The sequence below is a fragment of the Anas platyrhynchos genome, chromosome 5 (genome assembly GCF_047663525.1).
Source record: "Anas platyrhynchos isolate ZD024472 breed Pekin duck chromosome 5, IASCAAS_PekinDuck_T2T, whole genome shotgun sequence".
Lineage (NCBI taxonomy): Eukaryota > Metazoa > Chordata > Aves > Anseriformes > Anatidae > Anas > Anas platyrhynchos.
This window is the reverse complement of record NC_092591.1, coordinates 26,466,301-26,481,221: the sequence shown is the minus strand read 5'-3', so window position 1 is coordinate 26,481,221 and position 14,921 is coordinate 26,466,301. Positions and strand designations below refer to the sequence as shown.

General features: G+C 41.6%; 1 long non-coding RNA gene across 1 annotated transcript in view; it reads right to left on the bottom strand.

The window, feature by feature from the left end:
• Positions 1-4,783: 4,783 nt before the first annotated feature.
• The window catches only part of LOC113843859 (uncharacterized), a 59,935-nt gene continuing 49,797 nt past the window's right edge, over positions 4,784-14,921 (bottom strand). Inside the window, exon 6 of the long non-coding RNA XR_003497730.3 lies at positions 4,784-7,224. This is a non-coding gene — a long non-coding RNA (uncharacterized lncRNA). The remainder of the gene's footprint in view (positions 7,225-14,921) is intronic.

Here is a 14,921-nt window from a genome sequence, read left to right as displayed (position 1 = left end):
ATGATGTTGTGAAATCAGTATTCATTTCCTAATAGTGTCTCTGAAACCAGCTTAAACTCTTGAGAGGATTGGTACTACATTTTCTTAGTTACAGTTGTAATGCACAGGATACAGAGTATTGACACTACTGTAATTTTCTCACACTAAAATATGCTGAATTTCTCATTGCTAACCAATATTTAGAATGATTGATGACTGCTGAATGATTCTGAATGAAAGATGGCTGAATTTGCTATCTTTTCCCATATATGCACATTGTCACTGCTACAGTGATGTATGGCATTTTAGAATAGATTGAAATACCTTGCATCAACCTGTTTGAAACCTGGACCTTAATCAACAAGATATTCTTTATGCAGTCAAATTTAAGATTAAGAACTCAAGAACTGCATAATACTAACCTGTGACTTACTAAGTTCACATTGACTTTATTTTAATTAATTATATTCAACACATCTCTGCCCAGTTAATGAGCAGAATCCATAATTTCAAGGATGTTGCTTTACTTTATGATTTTGCTATGACTCTGAACTCTTTTTTTTTTTTTTTTTTAATTTATTTTTCCTTTTCAGTAACAGTGAGATTGGACAAATTTGTTTGCTTATCGAAAGAGATCCCATGTAGTGTAGGTGCTGCCTAGTAGCACATGAAGAGAAGTTGGCCCATTAGCTGTTCTGGGTCATTTAGTCCCAGATTACAGTGATGAGCCAATCAGAAGCATAAAATCCTGCTCAAATACACACCATGTTGGGCTTTCATTGAGCCATTCGTTTGACAAATGTAATGACTCGTGACTATGACTAGTATTCTGACACCCGTTTCATAAAGGCCTGCTTTGGCCTACACCTTATTTTTCTCTGTCTTGCTACTCACCTCTCACAGAGGGCTTCTGGAGGGCTGAGGCACGGAGACTGACTTGTAGGCACTATTCTGATGGCAGATGCCAAATAAGATGCCAGATAAGCTGCTTGAGTCTCATCCTGTCTAGAGGGGGACCCTGGATGTCTCCCCACATGGCGTCATGCGGGCTAGCCCTGGGCATAGGCCCTGGGCACAGGCCCTGGGCACCACTTCAGCCCACGTAGATTGAGGGCAGGACTAAAGAAGTGCCTTGTCCTTTTTACTGCAATTTTTGTCCTTGTCCTGCAATTTTTACTTCATGCTTTTGCGGGACACTGCTGGAACCTCTCTGTTTTTCTTTAACTGGTTGTGTTAAAAGCGTGCGGGCAGAGTCATCCAGGCCTGGTGTGCCCAGTCCTAATGCTGCAGGGGAGGTCACTGTGCTATGTCACAGCCACAAAATACATTCCTTAGGGGAACACTATCCGCAAAAGAGATCCTCTGGAAGGAGAGCTCCTTCGGCACAGCCTCCATGATGACCTTCCCTCCTCCCACAGATCTGGGGTCAGGAGTGTATTAGATGTACAACACTGCCACATGATGCCCCTGTTTCGGCCTCAGGCACAAGAAGAGTTGAGATACTGATGGAATTTCTACATTTCTTAAAACTCAGGCACTTGAAAATATGTTTATTTTATAATTTTATACAAATCATGCAGAAAAAAAAAAAAAAGAAAAAAGAAAAAAGTGGTAAATCCAGTGCATGCTTTGGTCTTGCTGGCTTTGGAAGACTTAGAACAGCTGGCAAGTTACTAGGATTGTTACTGTATTACTGTTATTGTACTGCTAAGCTTTCAGAGCAAGGAATAACGTTTAAACCTTTTCATTATCAGCACCAATTTAGTGCAACAACTGATAGGAAATTGCTAAAGATTCAGTAGTTTGTGCATTAGGAATTGAAAAGTATTTCAGTAGCAATTGCCAGTCATCTAGGGAGCTCATAAACAAAAAGCAAAGACGAGACTTCACAATCTTAATACCAGGTTCAGACATGGAAGTTATAGTAGTTGAGACCTAATTCAGTAGAAACCCACAATGTAGACACAATACAGTGTTGTAAAAATGCTTCTACCTGTACAGTTTGTTGTTCTACAGGGACACCTTCTAGTGAAGCAGTTTATGCATCTCTAAATATGCCCACGTTTAAGGTTGAATTGAGATATTTCAGTCTAAAATACTTTTTAAAGTTTGCACCCTAGTTATCACAATTACAAAATGTCATCAAAAATTGAACATAAATAAATAAATAAAAATAAAGCTTTACAGACAAGGACATTAAAGTTTAAACAGGCGTACCAACAATCCCCATATCCCCCAGGAAACAGAAAGTGACTTTTAACTACAAGCCTCCTTTAAGGAGAACCAATAGGTCACCTACAGCTCTGCCTAGTCCCTAATGGATGCAACTGGTTAGACTCCTCTCTCCCCCCCACCTTAAAAAAACTTTCAGTTAGAGGTAGCACCACTTACTTATCTGATCGAAACACAATTAATAATGAGAAAAAGGAGAAAGTGTTGCAAGGTGCTTCTTTCTTATCTAGGCAAGTGCCCCCACTAAAGCCAGTATGAAGGAGAAAGCTTTTCTCATACTGTGAATTTTGATGGCTAGAGCACTGGAACAGGCGGGTAGTAGTTTAGATGCCAGACCTCATGAAAATTCAAAATATCAGATTATGCCAAAGACGTTTCTACCAATCCGATCAGTGTATAAATGCCTATCCCTTCTCATTACTGCCCTCAACTACCTTGATTTTTGGTGTGAGTGGGTGTGTTGTGCATCTGTGACAAAGCTAAAGTTTAGTGAGAGAATTTCCTGCTTCCTATATGGGTTTTTAACCATGCAAGGCATATGCATGACCTCAATTCTCAATTTCTTGCCTGTTGTGCAACTGAGAATTTAGCAGCAAAAGGAGTTACAACCTCAGCATTATCTAGTACTTGTGCATATTGCATGTACATATGCTTGGATAAAAATGCTTAACAGCTGACATAAGTTGAAATAAAACACTTTTTTTTTTTTTTTCCACAAATAATACTTCATTCACACAGTATTAAAGAATCTTCTGGCAGGAGGACAATTTGTCGTAAAAATCAGGAGGATTGGAAAAGGTATGCCAGGAAACAAAGCTCAGTTTTGTGTAAATGGCGAAATTCTCAATGAGTTCCACAACCGCCTGTGATTAAAACCGATTTCTGAAGCCAACAAATATGAAACCCTTTTAATGTTCACATAAAAATGTTGCTATGAAAAGCTTTAACTTTTTTTTTAACTACTTTTCGAAAGCGAGCAGAAGTAGTGCTCTTCCAGCTAGCGAAGCCCGGCCAGCAACACAAAGGAGCGAGCAGCTCCCGAGCACTCCTGGCCGCAGCCCGGCTGCCTCTCGGCGCTGGGCAGACGACACCGAGCCGGGCGTGGATGAGCTCTGCGGGTGTCAGTGGTGCTAATGTGGGCTTTGGGAGGCAGGGACCTCCCGGAATTGCACGTTTTGCCTCAGCGGCTGCGATGGGTATTAAGCAGCTCGGGGGGCACTTATAAACCAGCGGGGATTTTCATCACTGAGGCACCGCCGCGGTGCCTACGCGCGGGCGGCTCCCCCACCTCGGCCAGGCACGGACGGACATTTTCTCCCCCTGCCTCGGCCGGGGACAGGGACACGGGTGCCCGGGACGGACGGGACCCTCAAGCCGCCAGCCCCTGAGGCACGCCGGCCCAGCGCCCTATGCCAGGCTCCCTCCCGCCTCACCGATGCCGGGGCGGGCGGCCCTAGGGCCGGGCAGCGCCTGGGAGCGGGGCCGGGGCCCGCAGCACGGCTCGGCTCGGCTCGGCACGGGGCTCCGGGCGGCCCGGCCGGGGCTCCCCCTGGCGGCGGCGGCGGTGCCGGGCGGGGATGGCGGCGCGGTGCCTTCAGCGGGCCGCCCCCCGTGCCCCCCTGCCGGCACCGCCGTCCTCCCGTGCGGGTGGCTGGGGCGGTGGGTGGAGAGAAACCCGCAGCGACCCGTGCAGGATTCAGCCCCTCCGCCGGCGGCCGGCTGGCAGCGTGTCTGCGCGGCTTGTTGGAGATAAGGCGGCCGGTTAAAGCTTAACCCGCGCAGGCCGGGGAGGAAGCGCTTCGGAGAAATGCCCGCCCGGACCTGCCCGCCGGGGCTGCGCCACAGCGGGAAGCGGCCAGGGGCCAACCCCAGCGCCAAATGGCGGCCGGGGGCTGTGGGCGCCCCGGCCGGGCTCCCCCGCCGCGCTCCCCGTCGTGCGTGTGAAGCCTCTCGGCGAGAAGGGGTCCTTCTGCCCCTGAGGCAGGCCATTAGCCCCGCCGAGGGGCTGGGCAGCACGGTGCTGCCCCGAGCTGGGAGCTTCTGCCTTCGGTTCAGCCGGAATTAACATCGAGGCTTTCGTACTGCTGTGGCGTACGGACCTGGCGTACGAGGCAGGCCTTTGTAAAATTCAACCCGTCCCTTCAATTTTTTGAACTCTCACTTCATAAGTATTTGTGTTGTAATAAAGGCTCCTGTAAATTGTTTCCCATCATTTGGAAACACAGGAGGGAACATTTCTCTTTTTTTCTAAACACAGTCTTCTCCTAAACCCTAATCTGAGATACATGGTGAGCCATGCACGTAGACAAGGCCATGAACTAGTTTAACTACAGTTATTTTGGCATCAGTTTAGTTGCTGTGGTGTGAACCGTCATGTGGACATACTGAGAAACAGGGTGTAAACATCATATTAGCACATTAACACGGGGTTTTAAGTGTGTTTAGTTAAGTAGGTGTAAAAAGTGATCTAGATGAGCCAGCTCAAGGTTTGTGCGTAGACTAGTTTTAGCATTATTTGGAATTAAGTTCCTTTTGTCTGGAGTGCCAGTTTGGCAATGTAGGAACTCAGCCTAATTCTGTATCAGATGACTGCTATAAGTAAGTATATGCTTGTTCCACCGCCGGGAGATTTGCCTTGAAGTATCTGAAATATGTGACATAATATGCTTTCCTCTTGTAGTAGCAGTCAAGCTAAAAATCCAGCCTTATCACCTGACTTAACACGCTATTTTCTTTACATTCAAATTTAATTTATTCATTTCAGATGGTGAAAGTCAACAGCCATGTATATCAAGACATACATACTTTCCCCTCATAAAAGCATATTCCAGAGCCTATGCAAAAAGTCTGTGAGAAGAAAAGCTTGTTAGTGTGCTTGAACTTTTAAAAAATGCAGAGGTATGGTGAACAATAAGAAGACAAAGTATTCAGAAGGGGAAAATGTTACACCCATAAGTTCAATCATATTAAAATTACTTTTTAGTTCATTATAAAACCTGATGATTCTGTCCTAACAAAAAATAATACAGGCTAAGATTGGCAGCTTCACATCAGGGAAGAATATGATTACAGCTTTTCTAAAAGAGAAGGTGAATACACATACACACCCTTAGCAGGACTTTAAAACATTTGGTAGTGTTTGATATGTCAAAACACTTGAGCAGCTGTAAGGTCAGAGCCCAAAGGCCTACATGCAAGGATGCAACTTCTAGGGAGGGCAATTAGGGTAAAGTGAAAAATGCTTACAGGAGTCCTATTATAGTTGCTCTTTAAGTAACCCTATCTGAACTTAACCATTGTACTAAAAAATATTCAAGTCTTGCAGGTTACTTATGCTTATGCAACCCGAAAACAAAATCTATCAGTTGAGCCAGACCCTTGGCACTACTCCAATAGTTCAAAACAGCTCTGGAGCCAGCTTAACTGCCCTAACCATAAATATTTTCACATCTCCAGGAACACCTCTGCAGGGCACAGACCCATTGGGGCAACCTACACTTCACTATTTCTGAACTCTGACTCCCAGAGCACATGCAAAGAAACAAATGGCATGGGCCGCATATACCTGATCTTGATCTGCTGTGATTCTTTGCCTGGGGAGCACTCCCCCTGGGCTGGGAGTCACAGATTAATTCTTCAAACAACAAAACAAACCCCAGGATACTTCAAATGTTCACCATCCCTTCTTTCCTTCTTTCCTTCTTTCCTTCTTTCCTTCTTTCCTTCTTTCCTTCTTTATTTCCTTCCCTCTTTCTCTCTTTTTTTTTTTTTTATGACATCTGTGGAGATAGAAGGATAGACTCAGCAATAAGAAACAATTATTTTTTTAATATCAACAGATAGGATTCAGACGTGTTTGCTTTTCATTGCTCTCCAATGAACGAGCCCAGGTACCGTTTTAGAATTCCTGTTGCTTGCTTATACAAACATGCTCACAAGCTTCTGTCTGGTGAGAAAATAATGAGAATTTGTACAGCAATAAAAGAGAGTCAACATTTCACCATGCTGAAAATTGTTCATCATCAACATCAAAAGGTTTTAATCTGTTGACGGTCATATACTTGATCTATACAGCCTGCTGCCCTACTGACTCTTCTCTCAGGCTAAGTGGAGGGTGCCCTGGGATGTGTGTCTTTGTACACTGATAGCTCTGGAAACACCGAAGCAACAACTGTGCAAGGCAATGGGTTGAATAGGAAGGCCTGAGCAAGAAGTAGTCTTGGCAGTCCGTGTGATTTTCCCAGGTTGATGTGAATGAATTAAGAGCAAAGGCACTGCCTCCAGGAGTCAAAACAAAACAAAACAAAAAAGCCAAAACAAAACAGAACAAAAAAAAAAAAAAAAAAAAAAAAAAAAAAAACCTCTGTCTAGCAGTTGCCTAGAGCAAAGGGACGGAAATTTTGTTTTTGTGTTCCTGTTGCCTAGAGTCATGTAAAACCTTTGCCCTTTTACAACTAGCTACAAATCCTGGGGCTGACTGGGTATTACACTGTTTGAGAAGGAACAAGAAAGAAAAGAGAAAGAGCCCTCTGGGGCATTGAATGGACCTAAGGGCCAAGCATGGGATTTGGGCAAAAGAAATTGCTTACTGTCTGTTTATTTACAAGGACTATAGAGGAAGGGACAGAGCCAGTATTATCCCTTTGTCCTCCTGATAGACGCCCTAACTCAAAGACTCAAATAATAACTTCTAAGCCAAGAAGAAAACGCTATTTTCCCCTTTTATGACAATCAGATGTTTAGTGGGAGGAACTCTCAATGTGCATCTAAGAGATAGGTAATGCCAGTTACAAGGAAAAAGGAACATTGCACCCTCAAACTAAATTAGCTTGGTTGCCAGTACAGTGAGCAGCCTGAACGTTGCAGAGATAGCTTCATAATCACTTAAAGTATACTAGGTAACACACACACAAAAAACTTATCTAGAGACACCATAAACTTACAGGCTTTGCTTAGGAAAATGAAGTGGCAGGGAAGGTTCCCCAGATGTGGGCTATTCTCTTCCAGGTTTACCTGAGAAAGGAACAGAACAAGGACATCTGAAGGAGATGCTGATTTCAGCTGGCTTAAAGCTGCTTCACTGGCATAAGTGATTATCATGTCCGCGGTTCCTGCAGGTGCATGAAACCCTGTTTCAAAGGAGGATTTTCATCAGCACCATATTTTGAACAGTCAGGCAGTGATGGTGAAAATGATGAGAACATGACAGCCAAAAAAATAAAAAGGCAAAGCAGATTCCTGCTTGAAAGTACTCTTTTCATCATTTCAGAACTCACCTCCTGATTTGCTCCATCTCCTTATCACTTTCTGTGAACTTTGTCTCGTGAAAAGATAAGAAAAAGATTATGTACCAAATGATTCAGCTGGGTCCCTGTTCTGACAGTCTGCAAGGGAAGTAAGTGGTATGCAAATATTAACTGTACAAGGTGAATTTCACCTTGTTTTTCACAACCCAATTTTAAAAGACACGTTTCTACAAGATATTCCATGTAAGATTTATAACGCTTCTGTTAACACATTCCTTTTCAGTTTTTTGTTTTTTTTTTTAACATCTTTGAACACATTAGTTTCCTAGAATTTCTATTTCAGAATAATATAGATTATTATGAAAAATAAATGGAATAAATTGCTAGTATTACTTTAAGTGCATTCTTATTCATGAACACAGCTCAGTGCTGGCCTGTCATATCCAGTTTTACAGTAGTAACATACATCAAAAGTTAGCTTGCTCTGATGTTAAAGAACTTTTCAGGGGAGAAAGAAGTCACAGTTCATTGTGATATTTATAGGATTTAAGAATGCTTTTATGTATCTTGTAATAGCAGATGCCATCGAGTACTCTGTCATAAGTGGTTTTCTTATTCATAACAAGTAATGCATATTATGATATGTTCCAAGCAAGGCCCACATTAAATTTTGTGGGAAAAATAAAGACCACATCTGTATTATTGTCTCAATTCCATTTGGGTTTTGTTAATGCCACGTTGCATTTTTATTTTTGTTTTGAATGCAGCTCTCACGTGTGGTTTTTAGCCATCGGTTTGGTAGTCTAATGTACGATGGATTTTAATGGATTGTCTAAGAAGTTCCAACACAAGTATCGAAGGCACACTGAATGGCGTTACCCTGGGGTGGAAAGAAGATTTGTTACAATGGGACCAAACTTTCGATAGCGTGGACAAGAAGTCCACGGAATGAGATTCCTGCTCTTCCAATTGTTGGCCTCTTTCTCCCTTTCAAAGCCATTTCCTCCCACCTCTATTACTCAGCCTCTCCCCAGGAGTGTCTTCTCTTACCCTGGGGTACATTCTTGTGGCTTGCTGCCCCAGCAAACAGGGAGATGCTACAGCGTATCCTGGCTTGGGGTAGAGGAGCAAGAGGGAGTTGCAGGACCACTAGGAGCTCAGAAGGGCTGGGACACCCGTTCTAGGATCTAAACAAGCTGCATTGTTCAGTACCTCTGCTCCAGAAGGATCCATGATATGGAGCTAAGAGCTGGCAATGCACTGGAAAGACAGATTTAGGACTTGCTGACCTGTAAGTAATAGGATCAAGTCACAACACTATGGGTCTTCCTAGAACAGGACTAGGCCACATTCTAGCAAAAATTGGCAAATTCGACCAGACTTAAAGTCTCATTCTGGCTTCTCCAAGCTAGAAAGCCCCACTCCCTTAAGTGGCTCCCAAAGCTTCATGTGTAAGGCTCCCAGCACTACCACAAGAAGCTGTTACCTTCCTTCAGATGAGCCATTTCTGTGTGCCCCAGCCCTGCTTACTGCCTCTGGCCTTACCTTTGCTGCCAACCCTGACCCCTGCCAATGTCTGCTCTTAATCATTCAGTTATAAACAGCCCTTTAACATGTATTTGCAGCTGTCAACTTGCATCTCTTCTAGAGTGGCTGTGGTCATTGATTATTCAAAGTTGAATTGTAGTTGGCAAGTAAGAAGTCGTTTCACAGCTCTTTAAGAATGTCCAAGGTAATACCTTTGGAACTTCAGGGCATGTAGATGAAAATATTTACACACATTGTTAAATAGGTTAAAAAGTAGGTCATTCCTTTTATTTATTTCTTCTCTTTCCTCTGCCATTTAACATATTGTGTGAGGATTTTCCTTTTAGAAGTTGCAGAGCTGCCTTAATCAGCACTTCTCGCCCTTGTCATCAAAACCAAAGAAGCTGGATTGGGAGCTTCTGACATGCTTGTAGTTCCTATAGTCCAAATTCCATCTTAAGCACTGTTGGTATGATTCCCACTGGGAAGCTTCTGCTGATTTCTGTTTTTTTTTTTTTTTCCGTTTTGTTTGTTTGTTCCACATAAAAGTGGAACTCCATTTTTATGTGGAACTATACTTTCTGACTGGAAAGCATCGATAAAAGCAAGCCAAGTGTGTTTAAAAGTATTATCTAAAATGCATAATTGAAAGATAAGTGTCCACATGGTGTGCCTTGACAAGCTCCTTGAGTCGCTCTGGCCGTATTGAAGGCCAGAATTAACACCCACAGTGGTTTTTTGCTCTAATCCTAGCTGCCCGGTCATAACGACCACAATCCTCCCACAGCCTCAGAACCCAGCAGTCTGTCCCTTTCCCTGTCAACACAGCATTTCTCTAAAGAATGCTGTTGACCAAAGGCATACCTGTAGAGAGGATGAGACAGTTATTTCCTATGTATCTTCTTAAAAAATCGATCATCTGCTGAGGTGATGAGAATTTGGGGAATTCTGTGTTATTAATACCCAGATGTTTAGTACATCCGTGGCTTGCTTGTAGACAAAGTCAGCACTCAGTAGACTTCAGCATATAGCAAGAAATATAAACAGGAAATGTTTAATTCTGTCCCAGTGAATTATATACCAGACACAGAGACTGTGGATTCTTAGGATTATTTCTGCAAAGTCGAGTGTTCAGATCCCGTAGCATTCCTAAATGCCCGAAGTGAAGTACGGGCTGAAAGAAGATTCTGGTGGCAAAAGAAATCTTTACGTTGCTGGTAGCCTACAGTTTTCAGTTATTGTCTTTAATTATTCTGAATTGTATCAAATTAGCTAAGGCTTATTCAGGTGTTTCTCAAGGGCAATGAGTGTTTTGTTTGAGCAAAGTGTAAGGGTTACTGAAAGAGTGACTCCCAGCAAGTAATAATTCAGTACAGAAATGTAGATTTCATTCAGAGGAAACTATTTTTAAGATGTGTCATCACAGACAAAGCAGACTTTGGTTGGTATAAGCTGGTTATTAATGGCTTTCTGATGTTAGGCATGGTATAGGTCTGAATGTGATTAAGTTAGCAGGAATTCTGCCATCTTTCAGTGACAATGACGTTGAGTCCTGAACTGAAAAATAGGAACATCATAACAAGGGAGTAGCTATTCTGAATAATTCAGCTAAAACATTAGAAAATGTCAGAGTAAACGGAAAGAGCAGACCTCAGCATGGGCGATTTAAAAGAACTGTAGTTCTTAAGATCTAATTATTATGCAGAAAATGGGAAGATCAAAAAATCCCTGATATTGCAGTTTACTATTGTCAGCCTTTTGAGCGCTTTATTTCTAGGTGATGGCATGATTAACATCTTAACTATGAAGGCAGCTCCGATTCTTAATAATACTGCTTCAGATATTAGTAGCAGTATCAGCAATAGCAGAATCCCTAGACATAGTTTTCACTCCATTAATACAGGAATAATTTGTTTCTCAACGGTTATTTTGAAACATATTGATTTTTCAGCCTACACATGTTTTTACTTGTTTGTGATCTTATCTTATTCAAATTTCAGAACCGCACAATTCACCGCGAAGATACAGAATGCAAAACTACCGCCCAGCTTGGCTTCAGACACACAAATGCAACCCCACACAAACAAAGGGATTTGTATCTAAGCATTATTTGCCTGTGTTCTTAATATTTCAGTACTCTGTGGAAGAAAGCAAGTTGGGTAACAAGCTGTTTTGACTTCATATTCAGTACACTTTCAGGTTTCTCTAGTCTACAAAGCCAAGAATCCAGTCTAAAGATGCCACGATGCCACAGAGCTTCATCATGTTTAAGGCAAGACAATGCCTTAAACATGCTTTTTTTTTTTTTCAATCTTTGTTGCCATGCTTTGGAATAAAATAAAAGTTTTGCTATAGATAAAAAGGGAGACATGTCTGAGACATTACCCAAATACCCAAATCTTCTGTGTCTATTCCATGTATTATTTATGTTTGGAAGAAGGAACCTTGGGTTGGAACAGGTTAGATTTGCTTTTTCTGATGAAATGAGCATTGAGCTTGAAGCATTTAATTGGAAATACCCTGCTTCAATAAGCTTTCAGCAGTTAAAGCTGAAGCCAAGTTCCCCAAAACGGGGCACCACACTGTCCGGGTCTCCAGTCTCCAGCCCGGTAGCAAATGGTTTGTGGGGACTCGGCATCAAAATCATCCATCTTGCTAGTGGCTGACATGACTTCCTCAAAGAGCAATTTGTGACTTTTCCAGGAAAAGCTCAAGCCTCACAAGTGTGGACACTGCCATATGACTGTTGTTGTTGCTGTCATGTAGGAAACGGGGTCAGCTTTGTAGAGGGCTGCCTGTTGACTGCTCTGGGTTATTAAACTGGCAGCTTGAAAGCAAGCCTCCCGCAGACCCAGAGAGCTCCTCCTGAGAGTCAGCAAGCCTCAACTGCTGCCCTGTAAATGACTGCACTTTCTAGGGAAGTAAAACTCTGCTTGATTCCTTGTCTTCTCGTGCGGCTTCAATTTGGAAAGTCTTGTTAGTTCCCATCAGTACCAGGGAGGACAGGACCTAACATTTCAAATAACTTTTGTTTGTCCCCAGCAGGACTTGATACTTCTTGCCCAAGTTATGCAAGGCTGTCCTACCCTACGTGTGACAGAGCTATTTGGCAAGATCTGCCATTGTCTTCCTTTACAGACAGGGCCACTCTTTCAGTCCCGACTGACTGGGAAGTGTTTGCCAGTTTGTGCGTGTTTTATTTTAATTTCCTCTGCGCAGATCTGGAGAGTGCCTGCCTATAAATATGTGCTTATAGGGTGCTTGGGGAACCACTGTTTTCTCCAGGGACTAGATTGTGTTTTCAAGTCATATCTCACCATGGAAACAGACGGCTAATGAAGGATCTGAATTGGATTTCTCTGCGTCAACATCTCAGTCATTCATTGAACCAGGTGGCAAATCCTCATTACAAGATAAAGGTTACAGTAAAAGTGGGACCCCAAAAGCACAGGTTTCGCAGGTTAATAGAGATAAGCAATCTGTGACATCTTTTCCAAATCAAACTAATAGTGCAGTGGTACCTTCCATAAGGAAATTTTCAGGTCTTTCTACAGGAAGCTTTACAGCCAATCTGAATGCACCTCAGACTGACCTGTGAATTAAAATTTGTGTATTAAAAAAGGGACCAGAGCATGCAACTAAATTCTAATTCAACCTTTGCAACTGAATGCCAGACATCATTGAATGATTTTCAAGATGTTATTCAAAGCAATGAAATGTGTATTTTAAAGTGAGCTTAATCTTGCCCAGATTTTGCATGAAATCATTTGGAAATGTATGCTTTTGCAATTTTTTTTTTATTACACCTTAATCTGTTACAGTACTCAGGAAAGCTGTTGAAAATTACAGCCTATGATCCTACAAAGAAACATTACCATTAACTTTAATAGAACTACCAGCATGCTATTAGCTGCTGCTAATTAACAAGGATTAATAAATAAAAGTTTTCTTAACATTAAAAGCCTTTGCTGAACCAACAGAAAACTGTGTCAACATTAACAATAAATATGTTTGGATTTTTCAGGATGCTATCAAAATTATAGTGAATTTCTGAATATACAAATCAATCAAAACAACCAATCAAAGCAGTCAAATCAAATCAAAAAATTGAGGGATTTGGGAAAGATGACATGGAAATGCATAGAATCCCTGCAATTGATGTAAAAGATTTGCCATAGAACATCTCTTTATAGTCTTGATCAGAACAAGAGACAAAGAGTGTTCCCAAAAGATCCACCATGTGTTTGACAGCCCTTAGTGAAGACTGAAGAAAGACTTTTGAAATTTCACTTTGTCCAGGCAGAGCACATAGTTTCTATCGGATAATAAACCTCGTAATAAATAACAAGTCTTGTTGTATTGTTTTAAAGATGACTTAAAGAACTTAATCTATAATAGCAGTTTACAATACTGTGATTCCCGGATGGGAATTACTAATTGCTCAGTACTGCTAATATATGTTAGCTAACTGGAAAGTATTGTGGGGACTAGAGAGAAAGCTGGTAGAGAAATAACTGTATTATCTTTTGTTTTGCTTAGCTCTTTTCTCTCTTTTGTATGAAAGAATAGTGGCAGAATGTCATTCCTTATCCTCATTACTCTGTGAAAATATTATTTTGGGTCTGATTCTCATTCAGCACAATTTGTACCTCTGTCATGATGCTGGTCCAGTAAAAGGGCCATAGGAGCATTGTGCCAGAAGGTGAGGGGAAAAAGAAAAAAAAAAAAAAGCTGTAGAAGGTCTATCTAAGTGAAAATGTTTGAAAGTCAAAGGGAGGGCACATGTTTGACTTCACAAAAGAAAATGCTGGTTTCTGTTGCAATGTTGGTTACACAATCACATAAGGTTTTATTTTTAAAAGCAAGTAAAAAATTATAGTGCATCAGCTCCTCAACTGGTGTAAATCAACATGGTTTTATTGACTTTGATGGAGCTATGTCGATTTATACCAGATGAGGATTTGGCCCACTGTATGGAGATATTTTTATTTCTCTTCTCACTCTATCAGTTAAGGAAAGGGTAATAATCAGCAAGCTGGAAGCAATTATGTGTGTGTGAGGAGGGGGTAGTTTCATAATAGCTAACTTGATATTATTTCCTGTAAAATGCATCAGGAGAATAGAGCCTGGAGCCTGCTGACCAGTTCGTTTTGTAAAGAAATATTTGTTCAAATCTGTTTATAATAATTTGTCAAGCGACAGACAAGCAGGGCTCGAGCACTTGCCTTCCACTGACAGCAGAGGCGGCAGCGCCGCTGCTCACCCAGGCAGCGAGTGGCAGCTGAAGAAAAAGACCCAGGAGAAATTCAGGTTTCATTCACACCCATGTAAATCTGGAGAAATTCTACCAAAATCAGTGGAAATATTCTCTATTTACATCAGTGTGCCTAAAAGAAAATTTTGGCAGAGATTTCAAGTAAGCATTTATAAGCTGTTTCTGGCAGCAAATAAGAACGGGGGAGGGGAAGATTATTCATTGCAGATGCTTTGTGAGATTAACAGAGGCTTTCTGGTGACAATAATGCCTACTAAGATAGTCACTCTTCGAGAATGCTTTTAAAAATGTGATTTGAGGGAGTTTTCTGTCATGCTTTAATTCTTAGAGCATTTCTTGGTGGCAAAAAGTGCTAACCAAGACCTCAAGTGCAATGGTCTAAATCGGCCTCCTGACCCTGGCTGGGCAGATCAGCCCCCACCTGTAATACTGGGCGGGCTGAAGTGGTTTATGCAGGCTAAGATTTCTAAGAAATCACTTTGGATAGAAGTATTTTGAAAGGTTTAATTTTCGTTATTGTAAAGGAGCCACACATTGACAACAGAGTTGAAGACAAAATAAAATACAATTAAAATAAATTGAAGAATGTGTGAAAATATTTTTAAATATAATATTTAAAATATATTTTTCTATTTATTTTAAAATATATTTAAATCTAATGC